This window comes from Canis lupus, chromosome 4, assembly GCF_003254725.2.
Source record: "Canis lupus dingo isolate Sandy chromosome 4, ASM325472v2, whole genome shotgun sequence".
Lineage (NCBI taxonomy): Eukaryota > Metazoa > Chordata > Mammalia > Carnivora > Canidae > Canis > Canis lupus.
In genome coordinates, this window is record NC_064246.1 from 41911389 (window position 1) to 41937104 (window position 25716).

The 25716-nt window shown below is 45.2% G+C and overlaps 1 protein-coding gene across 1 annotated transcript in view; it reads right to left on the bottom strand.

The window, feature by feature from the left end:
* The window catches only part of KCNIP1 (potassium voltage-gated channel interacting protein 1), a 345209-nt gene that overhangs the window by 289177 nt on the left and 30316 nt on the right, over nt 1-25716 (bottom strand). The gene's annotated exons all lie outside the window — the stretch shown is intronic.

Consider the following 25716-nt stretch of genomic DNA (forward strand, 5'->3'; position numbering starts at 1 on the left):
ACTAAATTGTGGTGATGTAGGAGAGTTTATCTACAAAAGGACTAATGACAAAGGTGTCAGGGGGTGGAGAGCACAGGAAGAGCTGGACAACCTTGCTGTCTCCTCTCCCCACACTGGGAGGGGAAGCTCACCAGCACCCAGCAAATAGGGGGTTGTGTAAAGTCAGGTACCTTGAAAATGGCTGTCTGTCCAAGTGACCTCATGGAGAACAAGCCAGGTGAATGGATACCCTGGCCTCGGGCTCTCCCACCTCTGATCACCTGCTTCGTCTCCCCATTGGCCAAAAGCAGATCCTCGGAGATAAACAGAAGGCTCCCACAAAGTAACTGTAGCCCTGATTGTCAGAGAAGATGCGAATTCCTCAGGAGAGAATGATTTCCAGCTGCTTATTCTTTTATCCAATACATTTTATTGGGTTTCTTTCTTATTACAAACGTAGTACATATTCATTGTCGGAAAATTAGAGATTATAGACCAGCAAAAAGAAGAAATTAAAAATCATTAGCAATCCCATTGCTCAAATCAAATCACTGTTTATTAAAATGCAATTTTTCTGGACTTTTCTATTAAATATGTAGTGTAGATGACTTTCCATGTTGGTACATATGAATAATGTCATTGTGAGCAGCTCCTTCTATATGGAGGACCCACAACTTATTTGAATAACCCCTCTTAATGGAGGTGCAGGTTGTGTTCTACATTTTAAACGATACTGCATCTCTGCCACTGAATATTTATATCTTCTTAGGCTCAGGATATTATACGCTCCTAAGCATGGAATTGCTGAGGCAAAAGGCATGTTAATTTTAAAAGATAACGTGCAATATGCTGGTATTAGTTTAAAAAAGAGAATATAGTTTAAGGGTTAGAGTGTGGACTTCCTGACCTAACTTGATTTAGAATCCTTAGCAAGTCTGGGGAAATTAAATAATCTCTCTGGGCCTCAGTTTCCTCACTTATAAAATGGGGCAAATTGATAGTATGGACCTCCGGGTTTTGCTGTGAGGATTCAGTGAGTTATTATGCATGATATGCTTAGAATAAAGCCTAAAACATGGTAAATATCCAAAACAAAGTGAGCTGTTATTATTACCCAAAGTCTTCTCATGCAGGAGATACTGAGTAGAGTTGTTCATATTAAATGCAGAAATCAGCTTTTTTTCTTAAAGTCCTCCAATACCAACCCAGCCATAATGTCACAGCACAGGATGGGGAAAGGAGCTCTGGTAGAGTGGAATTAATACAACCCAAGGCTCCAGGATGGCTTCACTGGGCATAATGAGCCTCTTCGATGCTCTTTCCTATGTATCACTTCTTTAAGCGGATTTCTGTGAAGAGCTGCAAACAGACACTCCAGGCTTCCCTTGCCAGGACTTGATACTGTAAGGGCAGCCTATGTCCTTGCAAAGGGTGGCAAGCTTTTCCCGAGAAAGAAACACCCTCAGCAGTTTTGCCTCCTGGATGGAAGGACCCTCACCTACCCTGAGATGTGGCTTGGGGGGGTCACATCAACTCTTGCTTCAGCCTTGAGAGTTCAGACCAGATTTAAGAATCCTCCCCAACACTGCCCATTGTGGGGCTGGAGAACAGAGAGAAGAAAGAGACAGGAGGCCAGGGATACCTTTGGAGGCATCTAGGGGGTCTCCAAAGGGCTTGCTGTCACTCTTAGAATTAAAGTCTGCACTCCTCAGCTTGGTCCCCCAGGCCTACAAATCAGGCTACTTTTTGGCTCTCGTGCCCCTCCTATCTCTCCCCCATCCCTGTCTGCCAGCAACCTTCCACATGCCAAGTGTAACCTTGCCTATGAGCTTTGCAATGGCTGTTCCCTCTGCCTGGAATTCTCTTCCTCAAACTTCCTGTGGCTGGCAGCTTTATATCCTAGAGATATCACCTCCAAAGAGGCATTTCCTTGCCTTCACCCATTCAACAACATTTATTGAGAACTATTAAGTGTTGGGCACTTCTAAACCCTAAGATAGAAAGACAGTCAAGATAGAATAGGCCCCTTATGGAACTCACACTCTAGTAGAGAGAGGCAGACAACCAATAAACAAACTTATGCCTGGGAATTATCAGAGAGAGTTACGTGCTTTGCAGATAAATGAAGTCCTGTGGCAAAATGGAGAGCTCTGAGGCTGGTTTGGACCAAGTGGTCACAAGGCTTTCTGAGGAGGTGGCATGGATGCTGAAATCTCTCAGAAAGAAGAAAGCATCTGTGCTCCCAGGGAGGTTACAGCAGTAGTCTTCAACTTGGGAGATTTGGCTCCTCAGGGGCCATTTGGCAATGTCTGGGGACACACTGGACATGTACCCTGGACAACATGGTTGTCATGACTTGGGATAGGGGGTTGCTACTGGTATCTAGTGGATAGAGGTGAGGGATACTGCCAACTGCTACACAATGGACAGGACAGTCTTCCAAGACAGAAAAAAAAAAAAAAAAAAAAGATTCTGCCCCAAGTGTCAGTAGAGCTGAGGTTCAGAAGTGAGAGCTATAGGATAAGGAATCCAAAGATGAGAAATATACGAGGGGAAATATGAGGGAGAGACGGACAGCAAACAAACAAATACAGAAGTGGGAACAATTAGCAAGAGAATTTCTCCCTGGAAATCCAGCACATCCCCTCACTCAGAAAAATAATGAACCAATGCCCATATGGGTTATCCCAATTAACCCATCATGTTTGCTCCTAGAAAAATAAAAATTTGACAGGATATAATATTTTATATTGAAATTCAGCCAACGTGACAACACTTACGAATCATTAAAGATACACAGAAACAGAGATGTCTGGGTGGCTCAATGGTTGAGCTTCTGCCTTTGACTCAGGGTGTGATCCCAGAGCCCTGGGATCGAGTTCTGCATCAGGCTCCCCACAGGGAAGCCTGCTTCTCCCTCTGCCTCTCCCTCTGTGACTCCCATGAATAAATAAATAAATAATCTTAAAAAAATACACAGATGCTGAGTTCATCATTCAAAGCTCCTTCCATGAATATTTGCCAAGTACCCACTATGTATCAAACATTAGAGACCTTACCAGTACACATGGAAGCAAGAAACAGCCAGAGTGGGAACGTCTGGGTAAATTCAAGACATTTCTTTATTCTCCAAAAAATACCCATCATATTTTTGGTTGAAGAGCTCAGGTAGGTTTTGATAGAGAAGGGATAGCAAATAGTTATTTCCTTCTTTCACACACACACACACACACACACACACACACATTTTATATTTTATATTTGTAAATCTTATATATTTTTATATTTTTAACATTTATATCATTTTTATATTTTATAAAATATATATTTTATATTTATAAGGTTGAAACTTGGATCCATCCAATAATCAACATCTACATGTAACATTTAATAGAGACCTTTTCCAGAAAAGCTGTCATTAGGTTGATTGCATGTCTCAAAATAGATTTGGCTAGATATAAGAAAGGATTATTGTAAACGACATTTACGAGTAAGCTCCCCGTCCCTTGCCTGGGGCAGACATTGCTAATTGACTGCAGCACTCTTGACTGGATGCAGAGCTGTGGACCTAGCTCTTCATGATGCGGCATCCCGGCGCTCAGCGCCAGTCAATCTAGGTTACCATGAGGATGAAACATTTTAGCCTTCTATGCTGACTGTTTTGTGCATCATGTCATTTCTTCCCCAATCTCAACTGGTGCAGCTGTTTTTATGAAACCTTAGCTCAGAAGTGGTCACAGACACAGTTAGACAAGAATTAGGGAAAGAGTCAGGATGTGTAAATGGCTGTGGTTTGCTGATTTCCCTACAGGAAAGAGACATGATTGGTGCTGAGTTGGTTGATGGCTTTTGCTCCTCTTTGCTGTGACGGCAGGTCCCAGGGGGAGGCTGGGCCGATGAATGGGGGCAGCAGAGTCTATGATGAAGCAGAGCCACAGTCAGGAGACCATTTTTATATATTTATATATATACGTCGTGTCCAAAGGGCTGGGCCGGGCAAAGCGGAGAGCCCTGGAGCTGAGGGCAGATCAGATGTGAGTTAGGAGTTGAAGGCTGCCAGGAGACGCTGAATGATATGGAATCACCCGGCTCCCCCATTCAGAGCCAGCTCCTGGTTCCTGCAAGGATGGTCCTGGGGGCCTAATACCATGGACCAGAGCTAGAAACTCTCTTGTCCAGACCACTCCTCTGCCCCTTCCCTGTCCCTTGCCCAGCACGAACTGTCACTGTCCTTGCACTTTAGATAAATTACTCCCTTTAATGGAGCTCAGGCCTCGAGCCACATCTCCTCCCTCCCGCCTCCTTCCTTACCATTTCCCAGGCACGAGCACAGAACGAAATAAATGGCAACCAAACACTCCCCCAGGAAATTCTGAAACAGTTTGGATCTCTGCTTGCACTTGGAGCCTGCAGACAAAGAAAATGAGCTCAAAGCACCGCCCCTCATCACTTACACTGGGATTCTAGAAGGGGAGAACTCAGAGGCACCCCCTCCATCTGTGCCAGCCTGTGCCATGCTCCCTTCCTGTCATTGGTGTCCTCATTCATAAATGGTACATGGTAAAACCTGTCCTCCTTCATACGAGAATCACGTAACATTGGGTAATCCGTGTGGTACTTTTCAATTTATAAAAATCTCTCATCTCGGTTAATTCCTTGATCAAGCCCCACACTGTGACATAGCTACTGACTGTTATTATTCCCACCTCACAGACAAAGAAACTGAGGCTCAGAGAAATGAAGAGTCCTCCCCGAGAGAGAGATGGGTAAATTTGGGATGCGAATCCATGTCTTCTGACTGCAGGCCTTGAGTCCTTTCCCATATGACACAGCTGCAGTGTAAGTGCTACGACATTTCAATTGAGTGTGGCTATGTTTGGAAAGGTTTCATTAGGACAGGAAATGACCCCACTGAGTGCCAAAGGCGGGCATAATTAATTTGAAAGTGTTCATTGCCCTTCTGACACCAGTGAGTAGGGCACGGAGGTACTCAGGCCAGCCTCCAGCTGCTCAGACCCTGCAGGCCTGCAAATAGCAAGGCATTGCCCTGGTCGCTCCTTGGTGCTGCTCAAACTGATGTCACATGTAAGCCACAGACTCACAGATTCACCTGTCCATCATTCATTCATTCATTCATTCACTCATTCAACAAATCCTCATTGGGCACTTAGCGTGTGCCAGGTGCTGCCCTAGCACCGGATACCCCGGCCTGTGAAATAGATGACAATCCCTACCTGCGTGCACTTGAAATGCGGAGGGCCTGTGGGTAGAGGGTGACGGGGACAGGTACACAGAGTAAGTCAAATAGAGAGTATGTCAGATGGTAACAGGAGCTGGGAGACAAGTGAAGCAGCGGCATGGGGTGGCAGGTGTTTGGTCTAAATGGGGTGGGGGGATGGAAGGGCATTTCAATGGGTGGTCAGGGAAGGTGTCATTGAGAAGGAGGCATTTTTAAAAAAAGATTTTATTTATTTGAGAGAGAGAGCACGAGTGAGATGGGGGGCAGAGGAAGAAGCAAACACCCCGCTGAGCAGGGAGCCAGATGCGGAACTCGATCCCAGTTGGACACTTGGACACTCGGACACTCGTACCTGAGCTGAAGGCAGACGCGTAACCCACTGAGCTACCCAGGCGCCCCTGAGAAGGAGGCATTTAAGCAGAGATGAGAAGGAGTGAGTCGCATAACTGGAGGAAAGGAAGCACTCCAGGCAGAGGGAACAGCTGGTGCACAGGCCCTGAGGTGAGAGGCAGAAGAGGGCAAATGGGAAGCCCGGGAGCTGGGGCTGCTGGCCCGCTCTGCGTTGTGCCCCTAGAGGGAGCTACGTCCCAGTGTTCTCTGTCCTAGATGGTGCTGTAAGAATCTCCAGAAACTATTTTTTATATTCCCCAAATGAATGAGACCATATAATGTTTGTCCTTCTCCAGTTGACTTACTTCACTCAGCATAATACCCTCCAGTTCCATCCACGTTGAAGCAAGTGGTGTTTGTCGTTTCTAATGGCTGAGGAATATTCCATTGTACTTGATGGGATGAGCACTGGGTGTTATGTTATATGTTGGCAAATTGAACTCCAATTAAAAAAAATGTAAAAAAATAAAATAAAATAAAAATTTTTTAAAAATTAAAAAAATTTAAAAAAGGAAATATCAGAAAGGGAGACAGAAACAAACAAACAAACAAAAGAATCTCCAGAAACAGTTTTTTTCCATGGGGGTTCCCTGATATCCTTGGACAAATGTCTAGAAATCAGATTTCTAGATCAAAGAGTTTGCCCATTTTAGATGGTAAGAGTCACTTCCTGAAGCCTTGTCTTGTAGTATTTTTCTTCTTTCCTTTCTCCACCTCAGGACGTTTTGCTTACAGACTCACATTCAACTTCGCCCAAATTGTTGGCTTCCTGCTACGTGAATGTTCAGAGACTTCAGCGGCCACCGCTTGCCAGAGGGAAAAGGCTAAACTTTTTGGCCTGGCAGTCAAGGCTTCTCCCGTCGGCTCCCGACAGGCTTCTCCCACCTTTTCTTCTGCTGCAACCTTACACATCTACTCACTTCTCCAACAGACATACCCCACAGTCCTTGGTCACACCTTACCTCTCAACCATGTGTCCTTTATTGTCACCCAACATTTATTCATTCAGCAAGCACGTATCATCACCTGTGAGAGGCAGGCTCTCTGTTAAGCCCTCAGGACCCCCATATGGGTACTATTAGGGCCCAGTTCTGGTGCCTTTCCCATTTCTCTCTCTGAATTCCTCCAACCCTACTAGGATTCCACCTACCTTAGGAATCTCCTTGATCACCCCAGAGCCCGGTCAGCTCCCTCCTCTCACCTCCTATAGCACCTGGTCTCTGCCTTTCATTTGGCACTTGGCCTGAGTTTATTTCCACGACCACTAATTATTTTTGATAGCTTTGTGTTTCAGCACTCCAACCAGACTAGAGCTAGGAGAGAACAGAAGGCTGTACACCTTGTTTTAGATCTTTGTGATGCTCTCTGTGTCTTATAGATTATCTGGCACATCATACTTGCTTTTTGAATATCGTCTGTTGTGGATTTGATCATTCTTCACCTCTACTCAAAAAACACTTAATAAAATCCAAATTCCTTAGCCTGGTACTCAAGATCTTTACTTTAGGACCTGACTAGACATTACCTCCTCCAGGAAGCCTTCCAGGAATGCTTATCTCAGGTTGGTGCAGTGCCATGCCCTACAGACACACACACACATGCACACGTGTACACACACACATGCTCCTCCGCTGTCCTCTGTCACAACAGCTGTCTGCAAAGTGGTTGAGAACTTGGTTTTCAAAGGCATAAACCCCTGGGTTCTAACTCAGCTCTGCCACATACGGGCTGTCTGGCAGTTCCCTCAGGCCTTAGAGCTCCAGCTTTCTCATCTATAAAATAGGCATCATAATCACCTTTGCCTCTTGGCAGGGATAGAGGGCCATATGCTGTGAGAAAAAGTGAGCAAATGCTGCCAAGGGGCTCCAGCACCGTGCTTGGAAAGCCGCGGTAAATTAGCATCATCTTCTCGCTAGCCACATAATGTGTCTGCGTGCTCCCTGGGGGTAGTCCGGGGCCGGCTTTGCTTCCCTCTGAATGGATGGTGCCCGTGGGGGTCTGGGACAGGGAAGATGTCTCATCAATGCTTGTTGGGTGGGTGACCATGTGTATTTACCTGTCACCCCAGGAAAACAGAGCTACAAGCCCGCTGATAGGGCCCTGGGAAGGGGTAAGGCCTAACTTGGGAGTGAGCATGACTCTCGGTGGGGCCCTGTTTCACGGCCCTGCCAGGCTTCCTTGGGCAGCGTTCTGAGCCAGCCTCCACATCCTTCTGCCAGACCCACTCAGATTCATTTATACTCCACTGAGTTCCTCCTTTTTATCTTGATCCAAATAATGTATATTTTCCAATTATAATTTAATTTTCTCTCTTCTCTCAAACCAGAGCACTTTGCCCATAGAGATATGGGCCACTGTCTGCATTTATAGCATCCTTATTAATCCTGCCCTGACCTCTGGGTTCAGTGCTCAGCCTGGGGAACAGCTTTAGTTCTCTTTCCACAGGGCTTATTAAAATGCTTTTCTTTTAATTGATCTAAAACAGAAGATGAGAAAAAAAAAAACCAGCTTTCCTTTTCCATTTCAGGGTGTAGGAAGGACACTGCAGGTATAGCTGTGTCGTGTTTGCAGTGTCCTGTGTGAAGGACTCAGGGGACCTGCAAGGGGCAGGCTGATGAGGCAGGATGGCTGTGGTGGGGACCTCACAGACCCTCCAAAGGCTCTTCTAGATTTCTGATGGTGACACTCAGGCTTAGAACAACAACAACAATAAAAGAGTAAAATTGAATAACACTGTGGATTCAAATTTGGCCATCAGTAAAATTGTCCTTTAAAAATGCTCATCATAGGCACCTGTGTGGCTCATTCAGTTAAGCGTCCAACTCTTGGTTTCGGCTCAGGTCATGATCTCAGGGTCATGAGATCAAGCCCCATGTTGGGCTCCAACTTCAGCAAGGAGTCTGCTTTAACACTCCCTCCCTCACTGCCCTCCCCACCTCCAGCCCTGTGCATGCTCTCTCTTTCTAAAATAAGTAAATAAAATCTTAAAATAAAATATTGGTCAGAAACTATGGCTAATCTTCTAGATACTTACTATATGCCTTGAGCACTTACTATGCCTTAGGCTCTGCTCTAAATGTTTCCTGGGTATTCGTCCCTCATACCCTCACACATCTGAGAAATATAATATTTTTTCCATTTACAGGTGAACATATTGAGGCACCATGAAGGTATGCAACTCAACCAAATAACCTAGTTCTGAACAGCAGACAGCTGTGGCTAGCACACATGGATCCCTTCTGGAACTGGTGTAAGATACCTTGTTCTTTGGGTGGTGGTCCAGTGGCCAAAGCTTGGTGATAGAAGTGTTGGGTGCTAGTCCCCCTTGCCATCTTGGACCGAAGACCTTGCGTAGGGTATAAACCATCCAATACTCCATGGTGGCTCTGGTAGCAGAAGTGGGATCTGAACCCAGACTGGCTCTGGAGTCTGTGTGCAAAACTCCTATACAACCCTGCCTCTGCTGAGCTGATTCATGGGGGCTCTTCTGTGCCTGAGTTACCAGAGCTGAGAGCAGAGCTGGGGATGGAAAAAGAACTCAGTCTTGTTGGTTTGCTAAGAGCAACTGGTCAGGAGGGTTCATGAACATGTTGAGGGCCCAGGACTAAGCCCAGAGGGCAACTCTCTGGGGTCTGAAGCTCCTGAAGGCAGGTCTTAGGTGAGTCTCTGTATAGATTTGTGTAGGTTAGGAACCCACTCTCTGATAAGGGGGGTACAGAATGACACTGCCAAGTTTGAGATCTCAGTTTCAGGAGATGGCATGGTAGACAAGGGCGGCATGGTGTTAAGCATCAGACAGACCAGATTTCTGTTCCAGACCCGCCTCTCACCACCTGTGTGACTTTGGGTATATTTGTCACCCGCCACGCTCAGTCTGAGGATGAAACAAGTTGTTCTTCTTGGGTACCTAGAACAGTCTCTCCACTCTGCTCCCCCAGCTCTTTAACTGTGGAGGTATTTCACACTCTGAAACCAACCTACCACACCAACCATCCTTCTTGCCCCCCTAGGCCCACAGCCCCCTCACCTGGAGAAGTGAACAGAGTTCCTACTGTGTGCCCAGAGGGTCTCTGCATGAGTGTTTTAATAAGAAGGAAGGTGATAGGGGAGAGTTCTGGAAACATTTTACTCCCAGATCACCTGGGCTCTGGACGGCTGGGAGCCTCTCCTCACTAACTGCACCATCCCCCCTGGGCACACAGGAGTAGGAACTCAGCTGAATGAATCTTCACTCTGCTTCTCTTTTCCTGTGCTTATTTTTCTTTTCAACTGAGACTTTGAACAAGGGCTGTGGTGACAGCCAAGAAAACATTCTTCAAGGAGCCAGAGAACATTTAAAATATTGTTTTCCCTTTGCCCCAATAAGAACTACCAAAAATAACACAAGACACTTGGATGGTGACCATTTCCTCCTTGTCTGGCACACATTGCAGGGGCTGGGGGTGGGGGGGACAAGTGTGGTCCTGATAGGGTATTCTGGATCTCCCAAATTTAGGATGTAGGATAATTCTGCTCACACCAGCACCTCTACTGAGTTACATCACAGAGAGATCACTCACTCTGCCTTTGGTGAAAGCAGATTACAGGCCAGGGTCTGGCCGAGCCCAGGAGACGATCTGAGGAATAAGGGACACATTCGCACCCAAGCGCCTGAGCAGCATATCCCCCTCTGATGGGCCCAACCTGTCTCGTGGAGGCCCCCACAGGCCAATGACTCTTCTGTAAGTAGTTCCCTCCAGCTAATAATAACAATAATCCGCTTCCATCATCCAGCTTCCTCCTCCAGTGAATCCTGCCCACCACTGACTACTAGGGGAATTTCATGATGACAGTAAGGACAAAATAACAACACCAGCTACCTTTTGAGTTCTTATCTTGGGATTCGTTCTAAGTGCTCTACTCATGTTACCTCCCTTAATCAATCACAGAAGCTAGAAACCATAATTCTCCCCATTTACAGATGGGAAAATGAAGGCTCCGAATGATGAAGCAACTTGTCTGAAGTCACACAGCTGAACAAACTGTGATTCAACAGAACCCATATCCTTGAAGGGCTACCACCCTGAATAAGATGCCACCAGCAAAAGTCACTCTCCCTCGCCTGCTGAGGAAGTGTTCTGGGCAGCAGGGGCATTTATACCCTGAAATCCCCTGTTCCCAAGCAGGCATGCGGCACATGGTCCGAGTCGGCACTCATCCTCTCAGCAAGTTCTATGGTGTGTATGCCCTGCCCTTGGGAGGCTCGTGGTGTAGGCGAGATGGCAAGATTAGTAACCGGGAAACGATGACAGAAACAATGCAAGGTGGATCATGAAATATATCCCATCAATTATAAATGTCACAGGGAGTGCTTTCAAAGTACATTTTAGAGGAAGGTAGTTGCATGAAGTGTTAATACATCTTCTAAAAAAATATTCTGGGCTCAGCTTTCATTTGTGAAGCGGTGGGCTGAGCTTTGCCAATTTTGCTTCTCTACCACAGGACGTCTTAGGACCTTTCCTCTCCCAATTTGCGAGGGGCTCTCCATGCTGCATTTCCTTGGCCTCAAGATGCCATCAATTCTAAGAGGCATCATTAATGCAATAACTACTTTCCTAGGAAATAAACACTTTCACATTTGATGTATATAAAATGTAAGACACGTGTTGATTTCCAAAGTGTTAATATGTGCAAATCAAGGAAATGTATTATCAGGCAGGGTTTTCCCAGGACTTTGGGCCAAGGAAGTGTCTCATGTGGGACTGGTGTTCTTCAGAAAAGTCTTTGGATGGGACGCCTGGGTGACTCTGGTAGAGCATCTGCCTTTGACTCAGGGCGTGATCCTGGGGTCCTGGGATCGAGTCCCACATCGGGCTCCCCACAGTGAGCCTGCTTCTCCCTCTGCTTCTCTTTCTGTGTCTCTCATGAACAAATAAATAAATCTTAAAAAAAAATCTTTGGACACCATGGGAGGGAGAAGAGAGTACCTCAGAGCTCAGGTGGCCAAGGAAACATTGGGGGAGGCAGCCTGGAAGTACCTCTTGAAATTTGGGCAAGTGGGAAAAAAGAGAGGCAGGAGAGGCGTGGGGTGGGTGCTGGGGACACAGTGAAGAGCTCCTCCAACCCCAGGGACTGTGTCCTGCATGGCACCCTGTTATGAAGGGGGCCTACAGGGAGCAGGTGGAGGATATTCTTGGGACATATTTCCCCACCATGCAGCCAAAAGCCGAGTACAGGGAGCAAGCAGCTGTGGTCCCTGACCTGGGGACCTCAGAGTCTATTATGGAGAGCTTAAAATCATCAGTTTCAGCCCAGGCCAGGCAGGCTATGGCAGAGGAAATATGGGTGCTATGAGAGCCCAGAGGAGGATGCCCTTCCTGGCTGGGAAGTGGTCAGAGAGGGCTTCCTGGAGGAAGTAGCTTTTAAGCCAAGGTCTGAAGGATAAGGGGAAGTGAATAAAATTAGTAATAGTAACCTAGATGTTGGAGTCGAGAACGGGGCATTGAAAGGTCCAGGTCACACAGGGTCTTGAGAACCATGGGAGGACATAGGGATCTCACCTTGCAGACAGTAGAGACACAGTGTGAGGTTTAAGACCAAGGGTTCTGGAGACAGGCCACGCTGAATCCAAATCCCTGCTACAACCTTCCTAACTGTGTGGCCTTGGGCAGTTAGTCTCCAGAGCTAAACCTCAACTTTATCATCTATAAAATGGGAACAATGACAGTACCTACTGCAAAGCTGTTGGGAAGGTTGTCTAGGAAAGAGTATGTAAAGGGCATGGAGCACACTGCTAGGAAAGAGCCCCGGCACCAGAGTCGGTCTGGCTCTTTCACATGTTAGCTGGGGGCCTCATCACCTCATTGGACCTCACCTCACCTTTCTACCTGTTCAAAGACGAATATACTGTCCAACCTCCTAATGTGGGATTTTTTAAAAATAGTTTTTTGGTTATAATCTTAGAAAAGGAAAATCGAGGTATCAATCAATGTAGGCATTCTGCTTACTCTTTCTTTCTAGATTCCTGCCCTTTCTTGGATCTATAGGTGTTCCTCCCATTTGCACCAACTGCACACCAGACATACCGTGGAGACCCCAGGCTGCCCACTAGCTTCAGCCCCTCGGATTCATCTCTAGGTTCCACACTGCTCTGTGGATTCCATCAACTGATGGTTTCATAGGCTGGATATTTCATCAGCAAAAAGAGAGGTTGTTTTGTCTCGAAAAGCCAACAAGTTATTTAAAATTGTACTAGGCTCAGGGGAATAAGCTGATGGCCTCACATCACTTGGGGTTCTTACATGAGGTCTCCAGCCCTGAGACCTTCTACTGTCGCTCCCTACAGAGTATCATGGCCCAGGCTCAGGCAAGTGGCCTTCTCTTCTTTCTGGCTTTGGACCTCACCAATGTGAAAGGCCTGGAACTTTCCACACTCTAGGCAGGGAGGAAGGTCTTTTCTGCGTCAGGATCCTTCTGGCTACAGTCCTTGGAGGGAGGAAGGAGCCTAAGAGGGTGAGTGAATAAATCCTCTGTCTTCTCCAAGCTGGAGCCAACAGGAAGTAGAGAAAGATGCTATGGGAGGAGACAGAAGAGGCTTCTTGGGATATGAAGGCCATCTGGCTGGTTCTGGTCCCTGCTGAACAAGTCCCAGTCAAGGCTACTTTGGACAAGCCACAGAGTTCTTTGTGTCCAAATCACCTTTTTCTTTTTTTTTTTTTTAATTCAATAGGTGCAATTATTACTACCTGCCATTTATTGCCCTAGTCCTCACAATTATCCTTATGGATTATTATGTCTATTTTACAGATGGGAAAACTAAGGCACAGAGAGGTGAAATAACTTGGCTATGTTTACAGGGCCAGTAATGGGTGTAGTAGAGGTTGGAACTGGGGTGTACAAACTTCAAGTTTGTGAGCTCACACATGATGCCTCTTCAACCTCTCCAACCTACTCCTCCCTGCTTCATTCCAAAAGTCAGTCCCATCAGGCTCCACAAGGTTCTTTCAACATCCAGACCCATGTATCTGATTTCCCATGAACGTGCCCCAAATCTCTCTTCCACCAACCCTCTAATCATGGTATCCAATATTCCCCCCAGATTATGCCATCCATTTCAGAAGCCTTCCATATAGCTGTAAGTCTATTATCTTAGAGGAAAGCATAGTCAACACAATCATTTACCTGATTATTCTGTGTGTTAAAAACATGGGAACTGAAGAAATAGCAGTGGAGGCAAATAAGTTTTGAGGAAGTGGAAGAGGGTGTCCCCACTGGGAGGTTTGTCCCAGGGGAAATGGGGATGGGTCCCAAGTCTCCATCCAGAAGTGTGACCAACCTCAGTGTTGCCAGTCATGTGGGTTTCCATGGGGATCACCTGGAATTATGGTTGAGCAGGGGCATTGCACACAGCCATGGGAGGGACTGCCATAGCCAGCCCAACACAGGAATCTCTCTGAGGTCCCACCTGCTCCCCAGTTCAGATACAGATGGTACAGATGGTTAGAATCACTGGTCCAGGAGACATATTATCCAGGTGCTGACAGACAAGAGGTGAGAAATTGCAGGGGCCTGAATCAGTTGTCGTCTACCACAAGGCTGACCCTTGGACACTGACCACAGATACTAATGTTGCCCAAAGAAAGCCTGTGCTTTTATTCCAGCTCTCTGACCTGGTACACCAGAAAGCAAGGAGACCCGAGGGAAGCCAGGTGGCCCGCAGGAAGGCTTGCATACAGGCTACTGCTGAAAATCACTTTTCTTGGGGTTGGAGGCAAAGCAGCACTTCTTTGCAATACAACTGGACAGTATACATCAAGAGTATTTTTAAAATATACCATTTTTGGCTCTATTTCTGGGAGTGTATTCCAAAGCAACAATGAAAATGACAGAAATAACTAACTGCATAAAGATATTCTGTGCAGACTTATTTATAATTGGAAGTAATCTTTATATTCAACAGTTGAGGAACAGTTGAGTAAACTGTAGTCTATCTACCATCTAACCATAATGCAGGCAGTAAAAATAATGTTGTGAAGACTTTGTATTAATAAGAGAAGATGATCATAATACAATAATAAATGAAAAATCAGAAGAGTACAAAACTATATAGTTACAATCGATTGCAAAAATGGCCATAGTATTTTGCAGATTCCTCTACCAAGAGGTGATCTTTCCTTCCCTCTTGAAATGGGGCCAGCCTTGTGACCAGCTTGGACTAATAGAATATGGTGTAAGTGACATGGCATAAGTGCCATGACTGGACCTTGAGAGGATTTACAGGTTCCACTTCACTCACTGCCCTTGAAACCAGCACCATGAGAACAAGCTCATCTAGTAAGCTAAGAAGCCCCTTGTCACTCCAGCTGATTGATAGCCAGCCAATCAAGGGACATGACTGAGGCCTACAAGGGCCAACTGAGTACATAAGGGGGACCAGCTGAGGTTGGCCAAGCTCAGATCAGACCAGAAGAACCACACAGCAGAGTCATGAGTCATTGTTGCTAAATTTGGGGGTAGTTTGTTACCCAGCAGTGGATAACTGATACATCTGTCTATGAGTATAACTAGGTACAGAAAAACCATTTCAATGGGGAAAAATTCCCAGAGGAAAAGATTCCAAAATGCAAAGACTAGGATTAAATGGTGGGATCATTTCTTTAAAAGATTATTCATTTCAAAATTTTAAGACTATGTTTACACAATTTGCAATGAAAAATAAATGCACATTTTAAAAAGTGAAAAAGGAGCTGAATTTCCTTATCTGAAGAGTTCTAATTCAAATCCGTCTGGCATGTTGGTGTTTTGAGTTATGATCTCTTTAGTCTGCCTACTACGGATGCAGAGGGAGGCTTGAGCTGTGTCCTCCAGGTAGGGCCAGGATGGTGGGTTCTGGAAGGGTGTCCCTGGGACACTGACCCTCTTTCCCAGAGGCTCTGAAACGGGAAACTTGGGAACTGTTCTCTGGTGTTTTCAGTAGCCACCAGTGGCTCCCATCCCTGAATCTCTATGGTATTCACAAACCAGAAAGGAGGCAGTCCGACACCCCCATTACCTTTTGCTTCACTGTATTTGGAGAGCTCCAGAACCAGAGCTGGCATAGCAGGATGAGCCTGGCATTTGGAATGCAAAGGCCTGGACCCAAATTACAGCTCTGCCTTCCTGGTCCCTGCATCCATTCCTTGGCACTGACTGTGCTTAAGGGCCTGAGCTGGGCCTGGACATTTAGAGGTGAAGCAGACATGGTCTCCTAGGTGAGTCCTTGGTCTTATGGGGAGACCTATCCACTCAAACACCAAAGTTAGCATGGCCACATAACCTACTGTTCAAGTTGGATTATTTTTGAAAGTGAAGGTGGCTTACTGGAGTAAACACAGGCTGTCTGAGCTACCAGGTACCTGTGGTCATGCTACCTGGAGCCCATTCTCTCCACATGGAGCTGTAGTCTAGAAGTACAGTCCAGAAAAAAAGAAGACATTTAAACAAATTAAAAAGAAAATCACTGATTTCCTTTGAATGCATAAAAGTGGATAAAACTCATAGTTCACAGTTACATCTCTCATATTTTTCCTCTGCTCCTGAATTTTTCTAACAGGAGCTGCTCCAAAACCCCTCACATGTCAAACCAGAGAAAATTTTCTAGGACATCTGGCCCATATGGATTTTCTCTCCTTCTGCCACCCCCTCCCTTTCCAGCTCTCAGCTCTGTGTTACCTCTCTGTCTCCGCCTCTCTAAAGCCACTTCTCTCCCCCCATCCTCTAGAGGGACAGGCAGAAGGAGGGAAAAAGAATCTGACAGTTGAGGGCAAAGGACTGACTGCTCGGGTAGTGGGGAAGGAACAGGGAGGCTCGAGTAGATAAATCTGATCAATCTTATTCTTGGCAAACACACAGATAAATAACAGTGTGCAAAGTTCAAAGATGGAACAGACCCACCTGAAGGAGGGGCACAAAATCCAGATGACACTTAATAAATATTGACTGAATTCTGCCTTAAAAACCGTGTGACTTTAGTCAAATCACTTAACTCTTTTGAGCCTTAAATTCATCTTCTGGAAAATAAGTGAAAGAATGAATTACATGAATGAGGAATAAATAAATGAATCATACTGTGGCAGTCACAGACTGACCAACAAAGTTTCATCCTCCCACCCAATTCATGCTGGAAAGTGGCTGCTCATCTAGGACTACATTTCCCAGACTCCATTGCATCTGGGTAGGACCATGTGACTGGTCCTCACAAATGGAATATAAAGATAAGTCACATCGGTCACTTCTAGGTCAAGGTGGTTATCTATCAATTACCCTCATTTTCTCTCTGCACGCACTCCCTCCTTCCAGTCTATTGGCTAGATAATTCTGGAGTCACCTCAAGGCCACAAAACAGTGGAGCCACAAGATGAAGAAGCCTGATGCCACTAGCAACCACCTAGAGGGGATCCACCCAACCAGAAGCATATATTTGGGACTCTCATTCCATGAGAAATGCACTGTAATTGGGGAAAGCCAATAATATCTTGAAATTGTTGCAGCAGTTAATCCATCCTGGCCAATTCCCCTGCCTCTCAAGGTTGTCATGCAGCTTAAATAAGGTGAGTTTAGTGGCTTCAGTGGAGTCCCAATTCCTGCCCCAGCCCCCCCTACCTGAGAAAAGCTTTGGTCATGTCCAAATCCCTGGAACCTGTGAATGTGGCCTTATTAGAAGAAAAAAAAAAAAAAAAAAAGGTCTTGCAGATGTAATTAAGGATTTTGAGATCATCCTGGATTATCTGGGAGGCCTCTAAATCCAATGGTAACTGTCTTTGTGAGACAGGCGACACAGAAGAGGAGAAGACTGTGTGAAGACAGGAACAGAGACTGGAGTGGCACAGCCGCAAGTCCCCAAATGCCTGGGGTCACCAAAAGCTGTGAGAGACAAGGAAGGATCCACCCCTAGAGTCTTTGTAGGAACAGGGCCCTGACAACCTCTTCATTTCAGACTTCTGGCCTCCAGAACTGTGAGAGAACAGATTTAGATTGCTTTAAGCCACCTAGTTTGTGGCAATTTGTTACCGCAATGCTAGAAAACAAACACAGTGAGGTGTGTACAGGGCCTAGCCAGGTGCTGTGCATAAAGAAGGCACTCAGTAAATGGTGAATTAAAAAAAAAATCAGCACTGTACACTTCTACAATTTGCTCCTTAAAGATAGGGTCTTCTGGGACAGATAGAGTTCAAGTCTATCTTTTTAACTCCCAGAGAAGGTTCTAGTGAAACTCATAAAGGTATTTCCACTTAGAGTAAATGGAGACTTTGAGCTTATTATTTGTGGATCACAAACATATATATTTATTAATGTGCAACAGGCGGATTAAAAATCTTTTCTCTGCAGCATCTTTTTTTAAATGCCTGCAGGAGGCACCTACTGGATCCAGCCCCCTCTGGGCAGCCTAAGAGCCAGCGTCAGAAACAAGGGGTGGCCTCTGCTCGGGGTCCTGGCTCAGACTGAGTCACAGGCTGAGGCTTGATGAGGAGCTTCAGGAAGGCCAGGCCGGGTCCCTCCCCAGCTGAGGAGAGGTTGCAGGGAGTGCCTTCCCAGGACTTGTCAAGAATGGTGACAAGTAGCCAAAGAAAAGGCAATGCCAGGGGCCAGCAGTTTATGACTTTGTAGACTGTCTACCAGTCGCATGTGGCTGTTTAAACTTAAGTTAATTAAAATGAAATAAAATTTTAAAAATTCAATTCTCCACTCACATTAGCCACTTACAAGTGCTCAAAAGCCACATGCCACTTGTGGCTCCCATATTTCGACAGCTCAAATTTCCATCATCATAGCAAGGAAGGGTAGGAGTCTCAGCTCTGTATGTGATCTTATGACCTTGGACAAGTAGGTCTCTACTTGTCTCAGACACTCTCTGTTTCAGTGTGTCCACCTGTAAAGTGAGGGCAATCATAGTACCTCCGTCATAGAGTCAGGATCAAATGAGATACTATGTTCTCAGTACTTAGCACAGGGCCTGCCACATGTTAGTGGCCAGGAATTGAGGGCTCTAGTTATGGGTAGAGAAGTAGTCTACAGAAGAGGAGTAAGGCAAGAACACTGCCTGGGAGTCAGTGGACATGGGCTCCAGCCTCAGTTCTGACACCCATGAGAGGCTGTAATGTCTGAATCCCAGTCCCTGCACCATTAAAGCTGCATGGCTTTAGGTAAGTTGCTTTGAATAAGTCTCTGATCTCAGATAGCTCACCAGTAGAAGGGAAGTTTGAATCTTATTGGATCTAATGCTTCCAGGAAAAGTGAAGGGGGCTGAAGCCTTTAAAAGGCTAATATTCTTTGATTCCTGCTTTTAGAAGTCTATTGGAAGAAAAGAATCAGGTGAGCAAAGACTGATGTTCAAAAATTGTCATTGGAGGATGGCTAATAATGACAAAACTTTGAAAACAGGCTAAATGTCTCATAATAGGAAAATACACATGTTATAGCACATTGGTAAAATGATCTATTAGAGACATGAAACCCTATGCTGTAAAATAATATTACATTAATGGGAAGGTGTTCCTGTTTAAAATAAGGACACATTTAAAATTATACAGAATATTCCTAAATTTATTTTTAGAAAGCATTTGCATTTGTCTTTAGAATATATTCTAGTGGTGGCTGGGTGACTCGGTCAGTTAAGTGTCTGACTTGATTTCGGCTCAGGTCATGATCTCAGGGTTGTGAGATTGAGCCCCGTGTCCAGCTCCATGCTGGACATGGAGTCTGCTTAAGATTGTCTCTCTCCCTTGGTGTCCATCGAAAGATGAATGGATAAAGAAGATGTGGTTTATGTATACAATGGAATATTCCTCAGCCATTAGAAACAACAAATACCCACCATTTGCTTCGACGTGGATGGAACTGGAGGGTATTATGCTAAGTGAAATGAGTCAATCGGAGAAGGACAAACATTATATGTTCTCATTCATTTGGGGAATACAAATAATAGTGAAAGGGAATAGAAGGGAAGGGAGAAGAAATGGGTAGGAAATATCAGAAAGGGAGACAGAACATAAAGACTCTTAACTCTGGGAAACAAACTAGGGGTGGTGGAAGGGGAGGAGGGTGGGGGGTGGGGGTGAATGGGTGACGGGCACTGAGGGGGGCACTTGACGGGATGAGCACTGGGTGTTATTCTGTATGTTGGCAAATTGAACACCAATAAAAAATAAATGTATTATTAAAAAAAGATTCTCTCTCTCTTCCTCTCCCTCTGCCCCCCCTGTTTCTCTCTCTAATAATAATAATAATAATAATAATAATAATAATAAAACATTCTTTTTTTAAATAACATATTCTAAACACCAGTACTTTGACAGTGGTTTCCTTGGGATGTTGGACTTTGATTGCTTCCTTTTATCTTTCTGTACTTATTAGATTCTCTATAACTTGCCTCTATCAGTTTGTGAATAGAAAACCTGACACACGTACAGGCTGTCAACCTACATGATCTCTAACCTATGAGGGATATTCTTTGACTCACAAAAGGGATAAATATATTCTGTTTGCAGCCTCAAAATCTCCACAACTCAAGGAGATGGAAGTGGGCAGGCAAGGGAATGTCAATCTGTCCTTTGACCCCATTCTGACAGGTACCTGTAAGAGCAGATAATGTAGATTGGGGGCCCTGGTCTTGCCAGAGTCAAACATATCCTGAGCATCACTTACATTAGACATGCCATGAACATGTGCCCAATGAGTTTAGGAATGAGTGGTAAATCGAGTGCTGGCCATGTGCTGGGCACTATATGAATTGCTTTCATAGATTTTCTTCCTCTGAACTTAAAAAAAAAAGGGGACAAATAAAATATTTTGCATCTAAATAAATATATGAAGAACTGCTCAATCCTTGCTGGTAATTTAAGCAGAGCCAAATAAAACTGGGACTAAAATTTTTTCTTCTAGCTAATAGACAAATATTTCTAAATTTCATCGTGCCCAGGATTGGTGAATATGTGTGAAATCAGCTACTCTATGTACCGGCTGTGTACACATATTTATCAATTGGTGTCAATTTATGGAAAACAGTATACAATAAATATCAAAATCTGAGAAATGTCGAAAGCCTTTGCTCTAGAATTTTTGTTCAGCTGTCTGGTCTTTATTCTAGGGAAATGGAATGGGCAAAAAACTGCAAGGAGTATTTAATGCAGCACTGTTTATGTCACCTGAGCTTTCTCAGCTCTCATCAGCTGGAGGCTACAAATGAGCAACATTTATTTTGATATACAAACATTTGGGCTCAGAGGCACAGCTCACAGCTCTGCAGATATTCCTGGGGGTTTGCAGAGATTCCCTCTTGTGCTCCAGTGCTCTCTGCTCTGATCTGCTTGCTGATTCTCTAACCCAAAAGCCACCTCAAGGAGATGGACTCATATCTTCTTGGGTACCCTTTCAGACCCACTCCCCACTTTGCTTTAGACTCTTCCTGCAGGCTGACCATAGGGATTGGAGCAATCGGCTTCTCTCTACCAGTTGGATTCAGTGAATGGGGTTCAGGAAATCAGAAGAAGGGTCTCCAGACGGTGAAATCAGCTCTTCATTCCCCCAGCTTAGCCACTGAGGGTCCCAGGCTGGAGGTAGCCCCTCTCAAGGAGACTCTCTTTCTGATGGTGGGACACAGCTCCCTTCCCTCAGCCCTCAGGCCCAGGCTAGCTCCCAGGGCACTACAACATTCCCTGTGCTTCCCTATCCACCCCATTGTCAGTAGTTCCTAAAACCTCCTCCATTTTCCCAATTCGAGTGTGCCCTTTAAGTGGCAACCTGGGAAATGGTTCTTCAAAAAGCAAAAGCCCTGCTTTGCAGTGTTTGTAGATTTCGCTCCCCCTGTGGCTGATTTGCAGCTCTCAGTGACTTAACAACAAGCACTCTCTTGAAGCTGGTGTGAACCTGCTCAGCACATCACCAGCCCTACCCTTCTTGCAAGACCCTGACTGGTGCAGGACTATGTCGGGCCACTGCCTCTGCTGCAGCTGCCAAAAGTCATGATGCAGATTCCCTTATTAGGGGGCTACTGCCCAGGGCCACAGCATCACTGTGAGCCCTTTGTTCTCATCACTCCAGAGTCCCAAAGTCCCAAAGACTATGGGGTGAAAAGAGCTCCATCAGCCTGCATCTATTCCCTCTGCCTTGTTTCTCCCTCTTCCCCCAAGGCTCAAATCAGGCCTGGACAAGGCTAGGAAATTGAAATCTGCTGCCATCTTCTACTTCTTTGGCTCTGTCATCTTTATCCCCAAGTTCTGGTGCTTAAATTGTGTCCTCATAGATCCAATCTCCCCCGTACCTGTCAGTTCCAGAACAATGATGGGTGTAAGTGCGGTGGAGATGGATGGAACAGGTCCACCCAGCAACAGAGGAGGACTCTGAGCTCCAAGAACTAACAAGCATCCTTCATAAATATCCAACACCATACCTTTTAAATTAAATATACTACAGCTTACCCATATAAAACAGTACTGTGCAAACTTTTAAAAAATGTTTCCTGGTATGGCAAAATGATGACAGTATTCCATTACATTAAGGAGCAAGAGGTTTTTTCCTGGTCAAATGCTACAACATAGATGAACTTTGAGGACATTATGCTGAGCGAAATAGCCTGACAGAAAAGGGCAATTCTGGCATGATTCTATTTATACGAGGTATCTAAAGTAGTCAGACTCAGAAAAACAGACAGTAGATGGTGGTTGCCAAGCAGGAGGAAGAGATGGGGAGTTGTTGCTTAATGGGTGTAGAGTTTCAGTTTTGCAAGATGACAAAGTTCTGGAGATCTATTGCGCAACAATATCAAAACAATTACCACTCCCAAATTGTACATTTAAAAATGGTTAAGATGGCGAATGTTTTTTGAAAAAAAAAGAGTTTTTTTTTTTTTTCAAATTAAACCACAAACCACAGCAAATACCCCAAAGAGTCTGTTTATCTAGAGATGTGACAGTGAATCAGAACAGTTCTTGCTCCGGGTCTCAGTGAGCTTACACTCCAGTGGGGAGACCTGTGAATGGGGAATAGGTGCAACATTACAAGGACCGTGAGTGCTCTGAAGATGCTGCACACGGTGCTCTGAGCATGTGCAATCACAGCACTGACCTGGCCCAGAAGGCAAGGAGAGTGGCTAAGGGAACAGGAGGTGGGGTGAGGATCCCAAAATCACATCCCAGGGAAGAGGAAGAGCGCCCTAGCAGGTGGGGACACAGGGATGTGCCCTCCGGAGGGAGAGAATGCATGCATCCTTTTATGAGCATCTGGAAGGACACACACACACCCTGACCAGCAATTCCCTCCCAGTTATCACTGTGCCTCATCTTCTTAGTGCGCTTCTCTATTGTACAACTTTTTCACAGTGAGCGTGGATGATTTTGCAGTAAGGAAGAGGCATCAGAAAGCAACCTGACCGCACAGATGGAGAGCAGTGCTCTTTATTTATTTATGCTCTTCCTTGTTTCAAAGAGGATTTCAAGCTGCTTACAATTATGTTAACAATATAGCAGGCTAAAATACCTTGTCACTAAGTAAGAAAAATGAGGGGAAGCAAAAACACTGGCTGGAAGAATCAGACGAGAAAGGTGGGAGACTTCCCTTCCCTCAGAAGGGGCAGGCCTATCCTGTTCCTCATTGGGTCCAGTCTTGCCATTTAATTCAAATATGGACATTTAATTGTCCTGTTTTTATACTTTGTCTCAACTCCATTGAAAAATTTTTCACTGATTTCCTCTTTTATTACTCTCTCTCCCTGAAAATATAATAGTTTAGTTTTCCGTTGTGTCTTTTTGCAGTTTTTAAAATCTATGTCTCCCCTTTCCCACCGGGATCCACTATAGCACAGTGACGTATTCAGAGCCTCTGCGAGGCAGGTCCTCAAGGGTCTGTGAGCAAATGGCCTTGTGAGGACTGAGGGCGACTCACACCCGCTCCCAGCGACACGCGGCTGGGGACACACCCTCAGCTCGGGCTCAGGACACGGTTGCCAATTTGATTTATGGGACTTATTATCCCAAGTGGTGGCAGAGAATAGATATTGATTCAAACGGGTTTAAATAAATAAGTGGATGCAGCATCCAGAAAGGGCTATGGACTGAGGAGAGGGGTTTGCATAGCAGCTGAAGCTGACTTGTGAAAAAACTCTGGTTCTCTTAAAGACTGTGCCTCAGGGAGTCACGGGCGGATAGGAATGGGCTGTGGAGTCAGCAAGCGCAGGTTCACATTAGGCTCCGTTGCATCAGGTGACAGGGGAGTGACCTTGGGCAAGTCATAGAAACAAGACCTTTTGTGAGGACTGCTGAGAAGAATGGATATGTGTATATGTTTGTGTATGCATATACATCTGTGTGTATGTGTACACGTGCATTTACACGTGCATGTGCACACATGTATATATGCACATAGTGTGCATATAAGTGTCCATATGTGTATAGGTTTATGGATCATGTATGTGTGTGCATGTGTGTATGTGCATTGTGTGCACATGCATATGCATATATCTGTACATGTGTGCATGTGTGAATGCATATGTGCATGTGTATGCATGTATGTGTCATATGTGCACACATGTGTATATGTGTGTAAATGTATGAGTATCCCTGATATGCATACATATGTGTATATGTAGATATGTACATACTTACTGCACGTGTGCACTGCTTGCATGTATAAATGTAAAGCCATGCATATATGTATATGCATGTGATGCGTGTGTGTGTGTGTGTGTGTGTGTATTCTCACATATGGATGTAGCTCATGCCCTGGCACATAGTAGTTGCTTAAGAAATGAGAATTCCCTCTTACAACACCTCCCTTCTATTCCATTTGTGTAGCAGTGAGCAACCTGAGGTCAGAACATATAGAGCACTTCTAAAGCTCCCCCATCATACTCCCTGTAGTCATCTCAGGGTTTCTCATCCCCACTGGTTCAATACTACCACAATCACCAGCAACAGTAAGTTTCTCTTTTAAGTCACTTACAGTATATTCCAGTTACTGTGACTATATTACAAATTCCCTCAAAATATAGCGGCATAAAACAACTGTTTAATTGCTCATGGATTTTGTGAATGGGGAATTCAGAGAGTGCACAGAGTGGGGGGCTGATCTCTGCTCCATGATGTCTGAGGCTTCAGCTGGGGGGCTTGATGGCTGGGGCTAGAAGCATCTGCAGGCTTCTTCACTCACATGTCATTGGGGGATGCTGGTTGTTGGCTGAGAACCCAGCTGGGGCTGTCAGCTGGAACACCTACATGTGGCTTCTTGGCTTCCTCATAATCCGGGGGCTGGCTCTAAGGGAAGTGTCCTGAGAGGGCGCCCAGTGAAAGCTGTAGCACTGTTTATGACTTAGCTTTGGAAATCACACAGTGTCACTTCCACCACATTCTATTGGCAAGGTGGTTACAGAGCTCTGCTAAGGTTGAAGGATGCAGACGCCCCTCTTGATGGAGGAGTGTTGATGTCACGCTGTAAGATGTGAGACAGGATGCATGTTGGCGTGGCCATCTTTGAAAAATACAGTCTGCTGGCTAGGTAGCTTAGGTGATCTTTTCTTTTTCAAACACAAAAAGGGGTTAGGTATAAATACCTCCATTCTAGAAATGGACACTGAGATTCAGAGATGCAAAGTAACTTACCTTGGGCATTTTATTTAGCCTCTCTGAACCTCAGTTACCCTGTCTATAAAATGGGCAGAAAAATCTCTACCTGAATAGATTGTTATGAACCTGCAGTGCTTATTATGTTAGGGCGTTGGAAGTTTGGAGTTGGGAAAGCATTTTGTGATTTCTAACAGCCAGTGTTAATGCAGAGCGCTAATCTTTATGGTCATAGCATTGTGATCTCCTTGCCCCTCACCTACAGCTCCACAGCCAGCTGGGGACAAGAGATTTCTCCACATCATCTAGAGAACAGAGCTTGTCCCAGCATTTTGAAGGGGGCTTCCATGATGAGAGCTCACGGTCCCCCTTCCTTGCTTGTTTCTATCTTCTGAGGGGAAAAGTACCTTGTGAAGAATGCTGGTATTTGCTTATAAATTCCAAATGTGTAACCCTTAATAACTCATTCAGTCAATTATGCACGCTTTGATCATACTTAAGAGTGGCTTAGTTGAATGTACTGTGTATGTCGCCCCCACG